This window comes from Mobula birostris, chromosome 21 (assembly GCF_030028105.1).
Source record: "Mobula birostris isolate sMobBir1 chromosome 21, sMobBir1.hap1, whole genome shotgun sequence".
NCBI lineage: Eukaryota > Metazoa > Chordata > Chondrichthyes > Myliobatiformes > Myliobatidae > Mobula > Mobula birostris.
The window spans coordinates 4,932,441-4,952,119 of record NC_092390.1 but is presented as its reverse complement, the minus strand read 5'-3'; the positions used below and the strand labels follow the sequence as shown (position 1 = coordinate 4,952,119).

General features: G+C 42.8%; 1 protein-coding gene across 1 annotated transcript in view; it reads left to right on the top strand.

Moving 5' to 3' along the window:
• The window catches only part of LOC140185993 (VPS10 domain-containing receptor SorCS1-like), an 837,248-nt gene that overhangs the window by 258,125 nt on the left and 559,444 nt on the right, over positions 1 to 19,679 (top strand). The gene's annotated exons all lie outside the window — the stretch shown is intronic.

The window sequence follows — 19,679 nt, the reverse complement described above, 5'->3', positions numbered from 1 at the left end:
TTTGTATGCCCTGATGAATAAGGGACCCGTGACCATGGTGTGGAATAAATGAGAAATATGAGTATGCTAGTCCAAAATTCTTCTTCTTCTGTACAACTGGATCACAACCTTGACTGAATTACTAGGTAAAAGAATATGCAAGAGTTTGTTGTAGTACCAATTGTCAAATATGGTTTTGCCTAATGTTAATCAAAGTATATGATTATATTAAAAAAATTAGACATTATGTTTAATTATATATCAGAGACCATACTGTTGTAAACAACTGATGAAGACAGAGTAAAATTAGATAGTGTTGTGATAAGCTGGTAGAGGCAGCATCTTACTGAATAACAGTGTTCCACAACTAAAACTTTATTATTCTGATCCCTACCAGACTGGAGTAATACGAAACAACAGGCTCAGATCATAGCAACACACACAAAATGCTGGTGGAATGACTATACCTCTTCCTATAGATGCTGCCTGGCCTGCTGTGTTTCACCAGCATTTTGTGTGTGTTGCTTGAATTTCCAGCACTGCAGATTTTCTTGTGTTTTTAGACTCAGATCATAGTTTAATATGTAACACTCACAACACGCTGGAGGAACTCAGCAGGTCGGGTAGCATCAGTGGAAAAGATCGGTCGACGTTTTGGGCCGGAACCCTTCGTCAGGACTGTAGGGGGAAGGGGCAGAGGCCCTATGAAGAAGGTGGGGGGAGGCTGGGAAGGAGAAGGCTGGTAGGCTCCAGGTGAGAAACCAGTAAGGGGAAAGATAAAGGGGTGGGGGAAGGGAGGCAGGGAGGTGATAGGCAGGAAAGGTGAAGAAAGAATAGGGGAAAACACAATGGGTAGTAGAAGGAGGCGGAACTAAGAGGGAGGAGGTAGGCAGCTGGGGAAGGGGGCAGAGTGACATAGGGATAGGGGAAGGGAGGGGGAGGGAATTACCGGAAACTGGAAAATTCTATGTTCATACCAAGGGGCTGGAGACTACCTAGACGGTATATGAGGTGTTGCTCCTCCAACCTGAGTTTAGCCTCATCATGGCAGTAGAGGAGGCCATGTATGGATGTATCTGAATGGGAGTGGGAAGCAGAGTTGAAGTGGGTGGCTACTGGGAGATCCTGTCTGTTTTGGCAGATGGAGCAGAGGTGCTCGACAAAGCGGTCCCCCAACCTGCGTCGGGTTTCACCAATGTAGAGGAGGCCGCAACGGGAGCACCGGATGCAATAGATGACCCCAACAGACTCACAAGTGAAGTGTTGCCTCACCTGGAAGTACTGTTTGGGGCTGTGAATGGTGGCAAGAGAGGAGGTGTAGGGACAGGTGTAGCACTTGCACTTACAGTGATAAGTGCTTGGTGCGACCCATCGTGTTTTCCCCTATTCTTTCTTCACCTTTCCTGCCTATCACCTCCCTGCCTCCCTTCCCCCCACCCCTTTATCTTTCCCCTTACTGGTTTTTCTCCTGGAACCTACCAGCCTTCTCCTTCCCACCCTCTCCCCACCTTCTTTATAGGGCCTCTGCCCCTTCCCTCTTCAGTCCTGACAAAGGGTTCCGGCCCGAAACGTCAACCGATCTTTTCCACTGATGCTGCCTGACCTGCTGAGTTCCTCCAGCATGTTGTGAGTGTTGCTTTGACCCCAGCATCTGCAGATTATTTTGTGTTTATAGTTTAATATGTTATAGTACAATAGCATTTCTATAAGATCTTTCAAGAAGTCAAGTGATCCCAAAGACTCACAGTCAATGGGTGAATTTTCTATTCACACTAAATGTAATTGCAAACATCTGCAGAGAAAACTGTCATGAGTATTGCAGTAACAGCCAGGTAAGAGGTGTACTGATGATGACAGAGGGATGAATATTTGCTGGGACACTGGGGGGAATTGCCTGTGCCTTTTCAACATACTGCTATGAAATTATTCACAGTCACCTGTAATAACCAAGACAGCTATTATGTAATACTTTTATAACATGTCACTTCAGAGAGTTCAATACTCCCTCTGTTCCACACTTTGACATCAGCCTAACTTTTGTGAGTAGGACTTGAACTTGTAACCTTCTGATCTAGAACACAGAACAGAGAACATTACAGGCTCGTCACCCCACTATGTTGTGCTGACCTTTCAACCATCTCTAAGACCAACCTAACCCTTCCTTCCATTTTTTATCATCCATGTGCCTATTTAGGAGTTTCTTAAAGGTCTCTAATTTATCTGGCTCTACCATCTACCTGGCAGTACGTTCAACTCACTCAGCATTGTCTGTGTAAAAATAGAACTTACTTCTCTATACTTTCCACCAGTCACCTTAAAATTATGCCCCCTTAAATTAGCAATTTCCTTCCTGGGGAAAAGTCTCGGGATGTACATTTATCTATGCCTCTTATCATTTCTATTAAGTCACCTCTCATCCTCCTTCACTCTAAAGAGCTCACTCAACCTGTCCTCATAAGAAACACTCTCTAATCCACACAGCATCATGACACATCTCCTCTGCACCCTCTGTAAAGCTCTATAAAGCTTCCTCGTCCTTCTTTTCATGAGTGACCAGAACTGAATACAATATTCCAAGCATGGTCTAAGCAGTGTCCTTTGAGCTGCAATACCACCTTGCAAATCTTGAACTCAGCCCCTTGACTAATGAAGGCCAATGCACCATGTGTCTTAACAACCCTATCAACTGTAGGGCATCGCAGTAGTATGGCGGTTGGCATGATACTTTTACAGCTCAGGCCGTCAGAGCTAGGAGTTCAATTCCAGTGCCAGCTGTAAGGAAAACAACAGGAATTCTGCAGATGCTGGAAATTCAAGCAACACACATCAAAGTTGCTGGTGAACGCAGCAGACCAAGCAGCATCTGTAGGAAGAGGTGCAGTCGACGTTTCAGGCCGAGACCCTTCGTCAGGACTAACTGAAGGAAGAGTGAGTAAGGGATTTGAAAGTTGGAGGGGGAGGGGGAGATCCAAAATGATAGGAGAAGACAGGAGGGGGAGGGATAGAGCCAAGAGCTGGACAGGTGATAGGCAAAAGGGGATACGAGAGGATCATGGGACAGGAGGTCCGGGAAGAAAGACAAGGAGGTGGGGGGGACCCAGAGGATGGGCAAGAGGTATATTCAGAGGGACAGAGGGAGAAAAAGGAGAGTGAGAGAAAGAATGTGTGCATAAAAATAAGTAACAGATGGGGTACAAGGGGGAGGTGGGGCCTAGCGGAAGTTAAAGAAGTCGATGCTCATGCCATTAGGTTGGAGGCTACCCAGACGGAATATAAGGTGTTGTTCCTCCAACCTGAGTGTGGCTTCATCTTTACAGTAGAGGAGGCCGTGGATAGACATGTCAGAATGGGAATGGGATGTGGAATTAAAATGTGTGGCCACTGGGAGATCCTGCTTTCATGATCTCCCCCATTTCACGTACATCTGCTCTCACTCCATCCTCCCGCCACCCCACTAGGAATAGGGTTCCCCTGGTCCTCACCTACCACCCCACCAGCCTCCGGGTCCAACATATTATTCTCCGTAACTTCCGCCACCTCCAACGGGATCCCACCACTAAGCACATCTTTCCCTCCCCCCCTTCTGCATTCCGAGGGATCGCTCCCTACACAACTCCCTTGTCCATTCGTCCCCCACATCCCTCCCCACTGATCTCCCTCCTGGCACTTATCCGTGTAAGCGGAACAAGTGCTACACATGCCCTTACACTTCCTCCCTTACCACCATTCAGGGCCCCAAACAGTCCTTCCAGGTGAGGCAACACTTCACCTGTGAGTCGACTGGGGTGATATACTGCGTCCGGTGCTCTCGATGTGGCCTTTTATATATTGGCGAGACCCGACGCAGACTGGGAGACCGCTTTGCTGAACATCTACGCTCTGTCCGCCAGAGAAAGCAGGATCTCCCAGTGGCCACACATTTTAATTCCACATCCCATTCCCATTCTGACATGTCTATCCACGGTCTCCTCTACTGTAAAGATGAAACCACACTCAGGTTGGAGGAACAACACCTTATGTTCCGTCTGGGTAGCCTCCAACCTGATGGCATGAACATCGACTTCTCTAACTTCCGCTAGGACCCACCTCCCCCCCGTACCCCATCTGTTACTTATTTTTATGCACACATTCTTTCTCTCACTCTCCTTTTTCTCCCTCTGTTCCTCTGAATATACCTCTTGCCCATCCTCTGGGTCCCCCCCACCTCCTTGTCTTTCTTCCCGGACCTCCTGTCCCATGATCCTCTCGTATCCCCTTTTGCCAATCACCTGTCCAGCTCTTGGCTCTATCCCTCCCCCTCCTGTCTTCTCCTATCATTTTGGATCTCCTCCTCCCCCTCCAACTTTCAAATCCCTTACTCACTCTTCCTTCAGTTAGTCCTGACGAAGGGTCTCGGCCTGAAACGTCGACTGCACCTCTTCCTACAGATGCTGCTTGGCCTGCTGCGTTCACCAGCAACTTTGATATGTGTTGCCATCTGTAAGGAGTTTGTGCATTTTCTCCAAGATTGCATGAGTTTCCTCCCATAATTCAAAGACATACTGGTTGGTAGGTTAATTGGTCATTGTTAAGTGGTCCTGTGATTAGGCTATGTTTAAATAGGTGGGTTGCTGGCTGGACCGGAAGGGCCCATTCTACACGATATCTTTAAATAAATAAACATTTGTGGATACTTTGAGTAATTTATGGACATAGACACCAGCATTCCTCCATTCCTTCACACTGCTAAGATCCCTGCCATCAGCCCCGTATTCTGCCTTCAAATTCGACCTTCCGTGTATGCACTTTGGTAACATTACTTCTGTCTACCTTTGGTAATTCATCTGTTTGTTGTTTGGGAGTGAATTACAGTTTCGTGCTGCTATAAAGTTTAGTCATGGATATAAATCCTTGGCACTTCATATGTGTGGACTGCGAGACTAGTCATTCATTGATGTTCATACCAGAAATGAAGATTAGATGTCTGCAATTTAATTCATGTTCTGTAGACTGCTGAGCTCATTTGCAAAAGAGACCTCTGGATTTACCGGCCATTTGAGCACATCATCCTATCTTTTTGAAGAAATGTTGTTTTCAAAGTTTAAAGTTCAAAGTAAGTTTATTTTCAAAGTACATGTATGCCACCAATTACAAAGCTGAGGTTAATTTTCTCAGATACAAAGAAACACAATAGAATCAATGAAAATGCACACAAGTACAAACAGCCAACGTGCAAAAGATAAACTGCGAATACAAAACAAAGAAAAAAAGTAATAATAATAAATAAGCAATAATAGTTGAGAATGAGTTGCAGAGTGAATGCTTTGCTGACGTTCCTATCTCCTGGATGAGATATTAGGCACTGAGCCTGCTCAAGTTGGCTCTAAGGGTTGGACGGTACTTTCTCAGCCTCATATAGTGCTTCAAATCTGATGAATTATATTAATTTTTATACGTTGCAACGGTATTCTGCTGCTTCATCCCAGAAGTGGAGGTGTTCAATGATAACTGCACACTGTTCAATTTCATCCCCAACTCCTCAGCAAGATTAGGCAACATCCAGGCATGGGCTAGTACGTCACAAGTAACATTTGAGCCACACAACTACTCAGCAATACTGTGCCCAACAATAGGTTCACTAGATGCATTTAATGTCAGAGAAATGTATACAATATACATCCTGAAATTCTTTTCCTTCACAAACATCCACGGCAATACAGAAGTGCCCCAAAGAATGAATGACAGTTAAATGTTAGAACCCCAAAGCCCCCCCAGCTCCCCCTCTCACGCACAAGCAGCAGCAAGGCAACACCCCCTCCCCCACTTCAGCAGCAATAAAAGCATCGGCGCCTCCCACCGAGCACTCAAACGTGCAGCAAAGCATCAATAAAGACACAGACTGGCAGTACCCCAGAGGCTACTTGTTCACTCAGTAATTTGACATACGACAGGCTCTCTCTCTTCCTCCATAATAAGGGAAAAAAGAGATGTCTCCGTTTCACAGCGTGAGGGGAGACATAACAAACAACTCGCTGAGTCATGATGTTAAAAGTCTGTTGCGTTGCTTTTTCCAAGTTCTGCGTCCAGAGGGCACAGCTGAATATCTGGCACCCAGGAGATGTGTTAGTCTTCCAGGTCGAGTCCTTGCGGTATCAAAACACGACTGGTCATGAGGCCCTGACAGCGGGTCCTATTCCCGAAAAGAACTGAAGTCAGAGTGCAACTCCAGGTCAGGGTCTTCAAAAGAACCTTGAAAAGGTAAAAAAGAAGATATCAAAGATAGAAATAGAGGCAATTCCGAAGATGCAAGCAAAGGAGTTGCTGTTTAGCGCCATCTTGACTTTGCTCTGCCCTCCAAACAAGAGAGCGAGTTCAACCATGCACCTGTAATATTCATGCATTTTACCAACAATATTAATAGATGTGATGGGAAATGGGTCTCGTTAACCAGAAGCCCCCCCATGCTGCTAATTGAATCATATACGGTACATAGAGTGCAGAAACAGGCCATTCTGCCCACTTAGTCCATGACAAGCTATTATTCTGCCTTGTCGCATTGACCCACGCCTGGACCATAACCTTCATATCCCTCCCAACCATGTACTTATTCAGACTTCTCTTAAATGTTGATATTGAACCCACATTCATTACTTTGGCTGGCAACTTGTTCCACACTCGCACGACCCTCTTATGGAAAAAGGTTAAATATTTCACCTTTCACCCTTAACCTATGACCTTTAGCTCTAGCCTCACATAACCTCAGTGGAAAAAGCGTCCTTACCTTTTGTATACCTCTATCAAATTTCCCCCATTCTCCTACACTCCAGGGAATAAAGTCCTAAAATCTAATACACTGCATTTATAAAGAACACATTTAAGGCAATGTAAGTGTAGTAGCGTAGTGGTTAGTGTGATGCTGCTATAGCTCAAGGCATTATGGAGTTCGGAGATCAATTCTGGCACTGTCCTGTAAAGAGGCTCCCTACATTCTCCCTGTGGAATGCATATGTTTTTCTTGGGTGCTCTGATTTCCTTCCACAGTCCAAAGACATACAGGGTAGGTTAATTGATTATTGTAGATTGTCCCGTGATTAGGTAAGGGTAAAATCGGGGTTGTGGGGTTGCGATAGTGACATGACTCGAAGGGCTGGAAAGGCCTACTCCTCCTGTATCACTAATTAAATATAGCCTCTGTAAAACATCACCCTGAAGTTGCACAATGCTTAATAAAATAATAAACAACAGAGCAAAGTATACACAATGAAACTACCTGGACTGAGTGGTATTTGTAATAAAGTCACAAGGCCATAGAGATTATGCACAATAGCCTTTTCCATCATCCCTGCCTAGCCCTGTTCAATGGTTGTGTTACTCAGTAGATGTGATTCCTGCTCTCTGTATGTCTTTCTTTTCCTTTTATCCAGTCAGTTATTATTGTAACTGGTACAAGAATCCTCACAGCCAAATGAAACATTACTATTGCTTTCCTACCCAGACAACAATACTCAACCTTACAAGATAAACAAGGAGATCTGTGTGGTGATAGGTAAAGGCATTGAATTGCTGTGGATCTGGTTTTGTGTGGAAACTAACACTTTATTCCAATCTTCCAATCCAATGCGATTAAGAAATGAATACTTCAGGGAGGAACTTATGTGCTCTCAGAAGAGTGACTTGTCTCCTTGATACCTGAAAAGAACCATAAAATCATCACTGCTATAATCCTTCTCTTCGCTTTGGTACTACAGTGGGTTGTAATGCCTTTATAATATTTTAAGCACGTATGTGATTCATAGCAAGCATTCCATTAATGGCTTTTTTGAAACCACACTCTGAACTTATTGCAACTCAGCTGCATAATGTGTGTTGTAGTAATGAATATCAGAGCAAAATATGCATAGATACTGAAATGGTCTGGAATAAAATTTATTCTTTAAACTATCACAAAATCACAAAGAAATATTCCGCAGGCGTTTCAATTGACTGAGCTTGTGTTGATTTTCTGTAGACCCATCCATTTCACAACTCGTTCCCTTTTATCTCCTTCAAGTGTTCATCAAACCCCATCTTGGCAATTACTATTGGATCTGAATCTACCACTTCTGGAGATAACCCATCTCCAGAGGTCAAAGAGGTGCAGGGAAATTTCCTTCTTTATCAGACCACTGGTTCTCTTGGTGATCACCTTAATTTTCATGCTCATTGGTTACTGAGTTTTATTCTTTGACTAAGACAGCATCGCAATTCTTCCTTCTATAGCTCAGTGTCATACACAATGGCACAGATGACTGAGGTGCTGACTTCCAGCTCCAGTAACTCTGGATCAATGCTGACCTCTGGTGCTGTCTCTGTGGAGTTTGCACCTTCTCCCTGTTACAGCTTGGATTCTCTGGTTTCCAAAAGATCTACAGGTTGACATGTTAATTGGTCACTGCAGAGTGCCCTTAGTGGATCAATGAAGGGTGGAATCCTGGGAGGAGTTAATTGATGTGCGGACACAGCAGGCTACAGGGGGATGGGATTGCTTCATGAGCTGACATACACTCAACTGCTCAAAATTGTCCTCTGATGTGTTGTAAGGATATTGTACGTACATTAGTTTGTCAATTTTTCTGGAACATTTTCCTTCAATAATGGTGCCATAAAAATGCAAGTTGTGTTGTAAAACTGGAGTAACTTTGCAATGTAGGGAAGCCAATTTGAGATGCTTACGCACAAACTTTAAGGAGTTTGGTAGAGAAATATGGAAAAACTGTTTCTTCGGGATCAGTACACAAAGCACAAGGAGTTGATCGGAAGTACAAAGGTCTTCTCCATACAGGAAGAATTTGAAACTCATGGTACTGGAACTAAATTCAGAATCAGGATTAGATTTATTATGATACAACATAATATGTGTTGTTCTGCTACCAGAATGCAATGTAAAGAAATAAAATTATTATAGGTTACAAAATAAATAAATACTGCAGAGAAAATGAATAATTTAAGTTGCATTCACTGGCCATTCATCAGTCTGATAGTGGAGGGGATGAAAATATTCGGTGGAACTTCTCAAATGTAATTGGGCATGAAGGTGAATTGGATTTTTTGCAAAGTCTTACGGTAGGTAGGCAATGGGACAACACTGAACAACCTACTCCAAGATCTACTTGGGCACAATGGGCTGAAGAGCTTCCCTGTGTGATACAAAGTTCTGTGATTCCTAATGCTGATAACTGACTGATGGAACCATGGAGATCTGCAGCCTCTCTGCAGTGTAGAAGTCGATGACACATGAGAACTCAGAGAATGAGCAACTCTGTCCCTGAACTCTTTAATGACAGATCAGGGCATTGTAGCTGTGCCAAGAGGCCAGATCTACTGTGTCTTTATGTCAGGCATAAATTTAGGTAATTTTTTGTTCAATTTGTGTATTTAAGTTTTTAATTACACTAATTAAGAACAGCTTAAGGCATTTTAAATGCATTTCACATTTATAATTTTTACATGTATAATATATTAAGGGACATAGTTAAAGTGGACAGCCAGCGACCTTCTCCCAAGGAGGAAATGGCAAAAGTGAGAGGGCATAATTTTAAGGTGATTTGAGGAAAATATCGGGAGGATATCAGAGGTTGTTTTTTACACAGATAGTGGTGGGTGCATGTAATGCGCTGCCAGGGCTGGTGGTAGAGGCAGGTACATTAGGTACATTTAAGAGACTCTTAGATAGGCACATGGATGAAAGAGAAAAGGGAGGGCTATCTGGGAGGGAAGGGCTAGCTTGATCTTAGAGTGGGTTGGCATAACATCATGGGCCAAAGAGCCTGTACTTAGAAACATAGAAACATAGAAAATAGGTGCAGGACTAGGCCATTCGGCCCTTCGAGCCTGCACCGCCATTTATTATGATCATGGCTGATCATACAACTCAGAACACCGCCCCAGCCTTCCCTCCATACCCCCTGACCCCCGTAGCCACAAGGGCCATATCTAACTCCCTCTTAAATATAGCCAATGAACTGGCCTCAACTGTTTCCTGTGGCAGAGAATTCCACAGATTCACCACTCTCTGTGTGAAGAAGTTTTTCCTAATCTCGGTCCTAAAAGGCTTCCCCTCTATCCTCAAACTGTGACCCCTCGTTCTGGACTTCCCCAACATCGGGAACAATCTTCCTACATCTAGCCTGTCCAATCCCTTTAGGATCTTATACGTTTCAATCAGATCCCCCCTCAATCTTCTAAATTCCAACGAGTACAAGCCCAGTTCATCCATTCTTTCTTCATATGAAAGTCCTGCCATCCCAGGAATCAATCTGGTGAACCTTCTCTGTACTCCCTCTATGGCAAGGATGTCTTTTCTCAGATTAGGGGACCAAAACTGCACACAATACTCCAGGTGTGGTCTCACCAAGGCCTTGTACAACTGCAGTAGTACCTCCCTGCTCCTGTACTCAAATCCTCTCGCTATAAATGCCAGCATACCATTCGCCTTTTTCACCGCCTGCTGTACCTGCATGCCCACTTTCAATGACTGGTGTATAATGACACCCAGGTCACGTTGCACCTCCCCTTTTCCTAATCGGCCACCATTCAGATAATAATCTGTTTTCCTATTTTTGCCACCAAAGTGGATAACTTCACATTTATCCACATTAAATTGCATCTGCCATGAATTTGCCCACTCACCCAACCTATCCAAGTCACCCTGCATCCTCTTAGCATCCTCCTCACAGCTAACACTGCCACCCAGCTTCGTGTCATCCGCAAACTTGGAGATGCTGCATTTAATTCCCTCATCCAAGTCATTAATATATATTGTAAACAACTGGGGTCCCAGCACTGAGCCTTGCGGTACCCCACTAGTCACTTGTCGCACTTCTCTATGTTCTAAATAGTTTTCATATTTAATTATTTTTACCTGATTCTTTTTGAAAGATACCAAACGACACAGGATCTTTGCAGGCCATCGGAGTGGTCTGAGGGCAGTGTCTTAGCTCTTGTTGCTTGCAGCCTAGGCAATGCTGGTTGACCACTGAGGCTGATGAAAAGTCACTGTACTGCTGTGGTGGATGCTTTGTGGCTGGAGAATGTTAGTGTGCCCATTGGGATATGGCGATGTGGAGGGTGGGAGGAGGGTAGCCCATGAATTGCAAATTCAGTCCTGTTGTTCGATTGTATCACCATTTGGTGATCCTTTGCTTATCCTTTTATACTTCCACCTGAGGCACCTATTGCAACCCCACAACTGTTGCTCCATTACTTCCTTATCCATGAATTTTCCATTAAGTGGGATTCATTGCTCACCTTCTTTGCTCATTGTATTCAGCTAAATGTTCTCCTCTTGCTCTATTGCCGTCCTCTCTAGAAGGTTGAGTGCAAGAATTACTTCGGCTGGCATTTAAGTCTTGCACATTTGGAGGACTTATGGTTTAAATGAGGTGTTAACTGTGGTCTTGTAAACTTCCTCAAGTGGCAGCCAAAGATCCCATGGCCCTCTATTTATATGTAGAGTAATGTGCAGGCTAATTTAGTAGATTATCTATCATAGTGGCAGAGAATTGATGTAGAGATTTGAATTTGAATCTCACCACACAGCAGGGAAACTGTTCATTTAACTATCATGCTGATCATGTAACTATTGGATAGTCATGATAACATAACTAAGTCACTAATGTCCTTCAGGAAAGTAATTCCACCATCCTTACCTGATCTGCCTGCCTGAGACTGCACACCCATTGAGGAAGCTGACTTTTTAAAATTCACTCATTTCAGGCCAGTTATGGTTGCATGATAAATGGCAGTGATGTCTGATTGAGTGAACAATCATCAAAGGATTGCAAGGACTGAGAGGAACTTTGGGGTCTCTCTTTCTTCCATCCATCAGAGATGTCAGGGCCTTTAGCATTGACAGTTCCCTCCCATTCATGAAACAATCTCCTTGACCTCTTACCGTCATGCACAGACTATTTTTTTAATGGGGAGAAAATTAAAAAATGAGAGGTCCTCTTGCAGGATTCTCTAAAGGTTAATTTGCAGATTGAGTCACTGGTGAAGAAGGCAGTGCAATGTCAGAATTCATTTTGAGAGGACTAGAATATAAAACCAAAGGTGTAATGCTGAGATTTTCTAAAACATCAGTCAGTCCACACTTGAAGCATTTTGAGCAGCTTTGGGTCCCCTATCTAAGAAAAGATGTGCTGGTATTGAAGAGGGTCCACAGGAGGTTCACGAGAATGATTCCAGGAAAGAAAGGGTTAATGTATGAGGAGATTCTGGGCCTGTACTCACTGGAGTTTAGATCTATATAGTGAGGGGGGGCAGGGAACTCAGTGGAACCTTATTAAAATATTGAAAGGCCTAAATGGAGTGGATATGGAGAGGATGATTATCATAGTAGGTTCATCTAAGACCAGAGGGTACAAAGGGACATCCATTTAGAAAAGAGATGAAAAGGAGTTCCTTTAGCTAGAGGGTAGTTAATCTGTGGAATTCATTGCCATGGGCATCTGTGTAGGCCAAATCATTGGGTATATTTCAAGCAGAGGTTGATAGTTCTTGATTAGTAAGGATGTCATAGGTTATGGGCTGAAGGCAGGAGAATGAGGCTGAGATGGCTAATAAGTCAGCCATAATGGAGTGGGGGAGCAGACCTGATGGACTGAATGGTTGAATGACCATAAACTGAACTTGATCTTTAACAAAAAAAACCCATCACCATTACTAAATATAATAACTTGAGTATTATTTCATCACTATTTGTTGGATATTCTTGTGCACAAATTGGCTCATAATTATCCTCGTATTTCAACATTCTGAATATATTTCACTGGCTGTATTGTTCTTTAGGTCATCCCCCTGAGATCATGAAAGAAACTGAATAAGACCAAGTTCTTTCATTTTAGTTGTCTTCTGTCTCATAGTCCCTTAGTTCTATTATTGGAAATGTCCCTCAACTTTGCTACAGATACTAGTAATCATTTAGTAGAACATATCTCATATGAAGTTAAGTTGTCATCTGGTTTATTAGTCGCACCATGAGATGGGAACGTGGTACTCGCTATTGAGGGGGATGCGTGAAAATTCACATGACTTTTTCCTGGGATTGTAAGCAGCTTTAATGTCTATTTTAAGGTTGGAAGAATATAATTTAATTCTCAAATCCAAGTCAAAGTCATAAATTCCTAAGCTAAACAAGGCAAATTCCTGTCAGATCCTATGTAGCCATTCTGTTCGAATGGATAGAAGGAGTAATACAAAGCATTCTCTAACAGCAAGTTAAGTGTCACTGCAGAAATTCAATGGAGCCTATGAACCTAGTTTACATCTGTGACAGGTGAAATTACAAAGGGATCCACCTAACGAACAAATAAATGTTTTTCCAGAAACATTGAGGTAGTTGACTTTTTAAAACTCCCTTTTGGTGTTGTTGGATCCTGCTAATTTTGCCACCTAGAGGTTCAAAAGTCAAAACTGAGTCATGGGACTTGGTGGTTATGTCCTGTTTTATGAAATGTTACAACAACAAAGAACAAAGAGGTAGTGGTTGCCTGCTATAAAAAACCATCTCCAACTAAAAAGATAACAACATTCCAGTAATAACAATGAACCTATAAAATAGCGAGATTTAAGTAGCATGACACATGCTGCAGTAACGTTAAGAAGAGTCTAGAAAAATACAGAAGTAACTCTCCTACAATTGCTGGAAATTTCACTAAACAATTAAGCGTACATAGGTAATTATATAAAAATACAAACAAGGAAACAATGTACAAGAAAAATAACAAGTTTACCCCCCATTCCAACATTATTACAGTCCTATCCTCCATACATCATCAGTCTCTCTCTAGCTGGAGTCCTGGGAAATGATCAGAAACAATACCACATTTCTCTCTCACTACTATCGTCATCCCATTATGACCAGTGGACCAGTGTAGTTCTCCCTAGCACAGCCCCGCTCATACCATTGACTTTGTCGTATTCATCCACCTCCCCATCTTCTCTGCAACTTGAAACTTGCCCACTTTCCATCTTCCCCAGTTTTGATGAAGGAAACCATTGGTTCTGTTTCTCTCACCATCGATGCTTCCAGCATTTTTTGGTTTTATTTCGGACTTCCGTGACATCGATGCAAGTATGTTTCACCTTAAATAGGAAAAAAAGTGTATGGTAGTCAGGATACTTCCCTACTCTTGTACTCCATCCTCTTGGTAATTGCAAACACGAGGAATTCTGCAGATGCTGGAAATTCAAGCAACACACATCAAAGTTGCTGGTGAACGCAGCAGGCCAGGCAGCATCTATGGGAAGAGGTACAAGAGGTGTCCTGATGAAGGTCTCGGCCCGAAACGTCGACTGTACCTCTTTCTATAGGTGCTGCCTGGCCTGCTGCGTTCACCAGCAACTTTGATGTGTGTCTCTTGGTAATTGTGTGTGCTGACAAATTGTGTATTCAGTGAGAGTAATGTTGTAAGTTCAGTTTTGCGTTTATGTTTCTGGCTCAGGTTTAAATGAAGAGATATGATTAAGAGAGAGAGTGAATTTTTCACCAAGTCTTCCATTCAATTCTCGCACTTGGGAGACACTTCCCCAAGGAGGATCTAAAACTCTGAAACAAGTCAGTGATCCCACATCCCTGATCCTCAATTGGTTAACCAGAAAGCAGTAACATCATGCACTCCTGTGTAACATCTCGGCTCTGTCAATTATCCCAGCTCTATGAGAACTCTTGCTATTCACTGCATCTCATGGCCTCGCGGCCTGATACCATTAGTATAATGCCCATCGGAGGTCCATGCAATTGTTCTGTGCACTCTTGTCTCTCCAGCAAATCTGTTAAACCCCTATAGCTGTTTTACACTTGATTCTGACAGATTATTTGAAGGACTGAACTGGGACTGCACCCAAACATTTGGAGTTATAGTGTAGCATTGCTTTGAAATGTTGTCCTAGAAGACCTTTCACACTTTAAAGAATCCTTTAAATAATGCAGTAATGGAACAAGAAACAAGCTGTTGGACGTACACAGCAGCATCTGTGGAATGGAACTGGACAGTCGATGTTTTGGGCCGAGACCCATAGTCTGGACTGAAAGACTAAAGGAGAGACAGCCGGTATAAATAAGTGAGGAGGAAGCCTGGGGCAAGAGCTGGCAAGTAATAGGTGGATCCAGGTGAAGACGAGTTCATTAGCAGGTAGAGTCAGGGGGGGGAAAGACAGATGGAGGTAGTGCCAGTGGTGGGAGGTGACTGGTGGAGGCAACAAAGGGCTGCTGATTGTAGAATCTGATAGGATCAGGAAGGAAGCTGAAAAGTGGAATCAAGTGAGAGAGTTGGGTAGATTGGGGGTAGGAAACACAATGGGAAAAGTGTGGGGTGATGGTTAGATGGGATCACTAGAAAAGGGGAAAGAAATCAGATGATAGGGGCTGGAATGGGCATTAGGAATTAGGAAATAATGATCTATGGATGAGTGGATCTGGGTAGATCAGAAGGAGAGAGAAAGGGACAAAGGAGGAAACAGGTTACCTGAATTCAATGTTCATGCAGTTGTATTACAGACTGCTCAGGCATTGTGTTCTAGCAAAATAGAATAGGAAGACCAGAGATCGCTCAATGCGAGGCCAGTTTTGTACCTTGCGTTGTATTTGATGCATCATGTAGTCTTGAGTCACAATTTCTTTGGTTGTGAGATTACATACAAAACCTATTTATAGTTATAAAGACTGGCCGGTAGTGTGAAGACTGGCCTTCAACCTCCAGATCCTAGACCGCACTCATGGGGCTGCTGTGGTCCTTCACTTCCAGTGGCAGATTGGAGAAAACTGTGCCTCCACCAACCACTGACAGGCAAGAGACAGCCATGGGAGACAGACTGTGGTAGGAACATTGAGATTCACTGTACATGTTCAGGTATTGCTGTGAGTTATCAGGTCACACTCACAGAGGATCTGAAACCAACCTTTCAATATGCAAGAACCATGCAGTAAATAACTGATTGCAATTAGTAGGTAGATTTTGGATTCAGTTCCCTCATGCAAGAACATTGCTGCAGATGAGGTAATGGCCATACTGATTTTCTCCTCTCAAATTTGACATTTGATAGATAATTTCAGAATCAGAATAAGAATCAGGTTTATTATCAGTGATGTTCATATATTATGAAATGTGTGGTTCTGTGGTAGCACTACACTGCAAAATGTAAAAAATTACAGTAATTTGCAATAATAAGTAAACAAATAACTAGATAGATGTATGGTGCACATGAAGAATAGCAAGGCCGTGTTCGTGCATTCGTGAACTGTTCAAAAATTTGATGATGCAGGGAAAGTAACTGCTCTTAAACCACTGAGTGTGTGTCCTCAGGCCCCTGTACCTCCTTCCTATTGGTATTGATGAGAAGAGTGTATGTTCCCAATGGTGAGGGTCATTAATGATGGATACATCTTTCTTGAGGCACTGCCTTTTGAAGACACCCTTGATGGTGGGGTGAGTTGGACCTTGATGGAGCTGGATGAGACACCCTTGATGGTGGGGTGAGTTGGACCTTGATGGAGCTGGATGAGACACCCTTGATGGTGGGGTGAGTTGGACCTTGATGGAGCTGGATGAGACACCCTTGATGGTGGGGTGAGTTGGACCTTGATGGAGCTGGATGAGACACCCTTGATGGTGGGGTGAGTTGGACCTTGATGGAGCTGGTTGAGACACCCTTGATGGTGGGGTGAGTTGGACCTTGATAGAGCTGGATGAGACACCCTTGATGGTGAGGTGAGTTGGACCTTGATGGAGCTGGATGAGACACTCTTGATGGTGGGGTGAGTTGGACCTTGATGGAGCTGGATGAGACACCCTTGATAGTCAGGTGGGTTGGACCTTGACAGAGCTGGATGAAGCAATTCTTTTATTGCAATTGTCAAGTTCTCTATGACCAGAATCACATCATTGTCACACCAGGACTTGAACACCATTTCTGCTGATGCACCAGACCAATCTTGGGAGAATGCTAAATTTTCTGATGGCAAATTGTCTGCTGTATAAACAGAGGAGGAATTGGCAGAAGGCCTAGGAGAATCTTGGTGAACTGGCCAACAATGTTCACCATTACATATGTTTTCTAAAAGCAGAGACTTCATTAATATGTATTGTTGCATATTTGTATGATTTGCTGATTGAAAGCAGTCCATCATCATTACAATACTCCAATGAAATGGGCCACAGATATAAGTTTTTGCTTATTTGTCCAATGTCCATTGAATATGAGGAGAGGTAATGAGCTTGACAAGAATTCTTTACTAAGGACCCTCACCATCTGACATACGCCCTCTTCTCATTACCTCCATAAGGGAGGAGATACAGAAGCCTGAAGACCCACATTCAGTGATTCAGAAACACCTTTTTCCCTCTGTCATCAGATTCCTGAACAGTCCATGAACTCGTGAACACTGCCTCATTTTCCTTCTTTTTATTACAGTTCTATTTACTTATGTTGTAAGTTATAGAAGTTTATGTCCATCTGGATCCTTCTTATCACTTAGTAGCTGTGGATACTATCTGCTTCTCAACACAATCCCGTTAAATTGGTGGGGTGGTGTGCAAGGTCATTAAAACGTAATTACTGTGCATATGCACATATACTTTATGTGGTTAGTAATTACTAGCTGGAAGACCATGCCCCTGGTACAACCCTGGCTGTTTATACACAGTTCGTGGTTGCTGAAGTAATTAAACCAAATGCTGAGTTAACCACCGCTCAATGCACAAGCTGTCCTTTCAAGAGTTGCCATTTGACTCGGTCTGAGCTTATTGGGCAATATGCTGGAATCCACTCAATGCAATTGAAATATATTAATAGCCTGGAATTATTTATGAAAAGTTCAATCCTTAGTTTGCACCTATTTCATCTTTTAATGATTGATGATTCACCCAGCAACTTCTATTAGCATATCAGTGGGAGCAAAGAGGAATGGACTGGTATTTTATTAGTGATGTCAAAGGCAGAACTAATACAACATGAATATAGCTTTTCTGTGTGTTTTATTCCAATATTTAGTTTGTTTCCATAGTACTTGAAGATCCAAGAAGAGAAATATTCCTTCTATCTGCTGTTATTGCAGTCTGTATGTGATGATAACAGGAGAGTGAAAATGAAAATGCCTGGGGATATTATCGCGGGAAATAAATCATTTGGGTTGAAGTTGGTTATTTTTGTTTCCTTGTTGACTGGTTGGAGCACAAATCCAGCCAGATAACATAATGTTTCTGATAATTGGTTTTCCGAGTGTAGGCATTTGGTGGTGAACGACTCATCTCATGACTCCTCAAAAGTTTTTCACCATCTCATGGCACAGCTCAGTAGTGTGAAGGCATACAGTTCCCTTCCTCGATGAGTGCAATTCAGGAAACTCTCAACTTGCAACACTCAGGAAACTCAACATAATTTACTGAACAGTAGCCCCAAGATCAGCACCCTATTGACGATCACTCCAGCACAGCTACCATCAGAGGAGGTACAAGGAAAAGCTTGAAGGCACACACTCAACCTTTTAGGAACTGTTTCTTCCCTTCCACTATCAGATTTCTGAATGGCCCATGAACCAACCCATAAACACTACCTCACTATTTTGTTCTTTTGTGGATCAATTAGGGTCAACTTTATTCGGCATACACAGTTATGAGTATTAGGAAATTGCTGTGGTGTGCTGGCGCTACATGAACAAAAAGTATTGATATTTAACAATTATACACAATAAAGAATTATATAAAAATAAAGTATAGATAGGGAATAAAATGTTCATAAAAACTAGAATGTATTTACAATGTAAACAGCAATACAAAAAGTGTTTACTATGCAGTGCAACGACTGGGATAAAAGACAAAGTGAGGTGGGGTGGGGGTTAACTAAAATGGTTGATCAGATTCATTGCCTGTAGGAAGGAATTAAGATGGCACAACATTTTTGTTTTTGTTTTAATAGCCCTGTGGAAAGCTATTCTGGAAGGGAGTTTTGGAAAATGCTTTTTGGTGGGCAGGTAATGTCTGCAATGATTTTTCACTTGTCATGAAATGTGTTGTGTAATGGCCACAATTTGCTGTCACAAAACAACAAATTTCACAACCTACGTCAGTGATAATAAACCTGATTCTGATTCCATTCATGCAGAGTACCGTGTAGAAAATAAACTGCATCAGATTTTCTTTATCAGGAACTTCCCAACCTACCTAGAAAGGCAAGGATTAGGGCTTGTCATTGTCTCTGGGTCAAAATCTTGAAAATCCTGAGTCTAGTTTCAAGAGTCTTCACTACAAGGTCTGCAGTGGTGGAAGGAATCAGCTCCCTACCCCCGAATGAAAGTCAGTCTGGAATAAGCAATACATAGTTAGCTTAAAACATACAGCACAACACACAGTGAAGGCTCTTCGGCACATGATGCTGTGTTGACTTTTAAACTACTCTAAGATAAATCAAACTCTTCCCTCCCACATAGCCCTCCATCTTTCTAAGAGTTCCTTAAATGTCCCTAATCTATCTCTACCCTGGCAGGATATTCCACACACCCACAGAAGTTTACCTCTGACATCCCCACTAAACTTCCCTTCCATCCTTAAAATTATATCCTCTCATTTTAGCCATTTCCTCTCTGGAAAAAAGTCCTTGGCTATCCATGTGGTAAATGCCTCTTGTACACCTCTATCAAGTCACCGGTCACCTTTTCACAAACAAGAGAAAATCTGCAGATACTG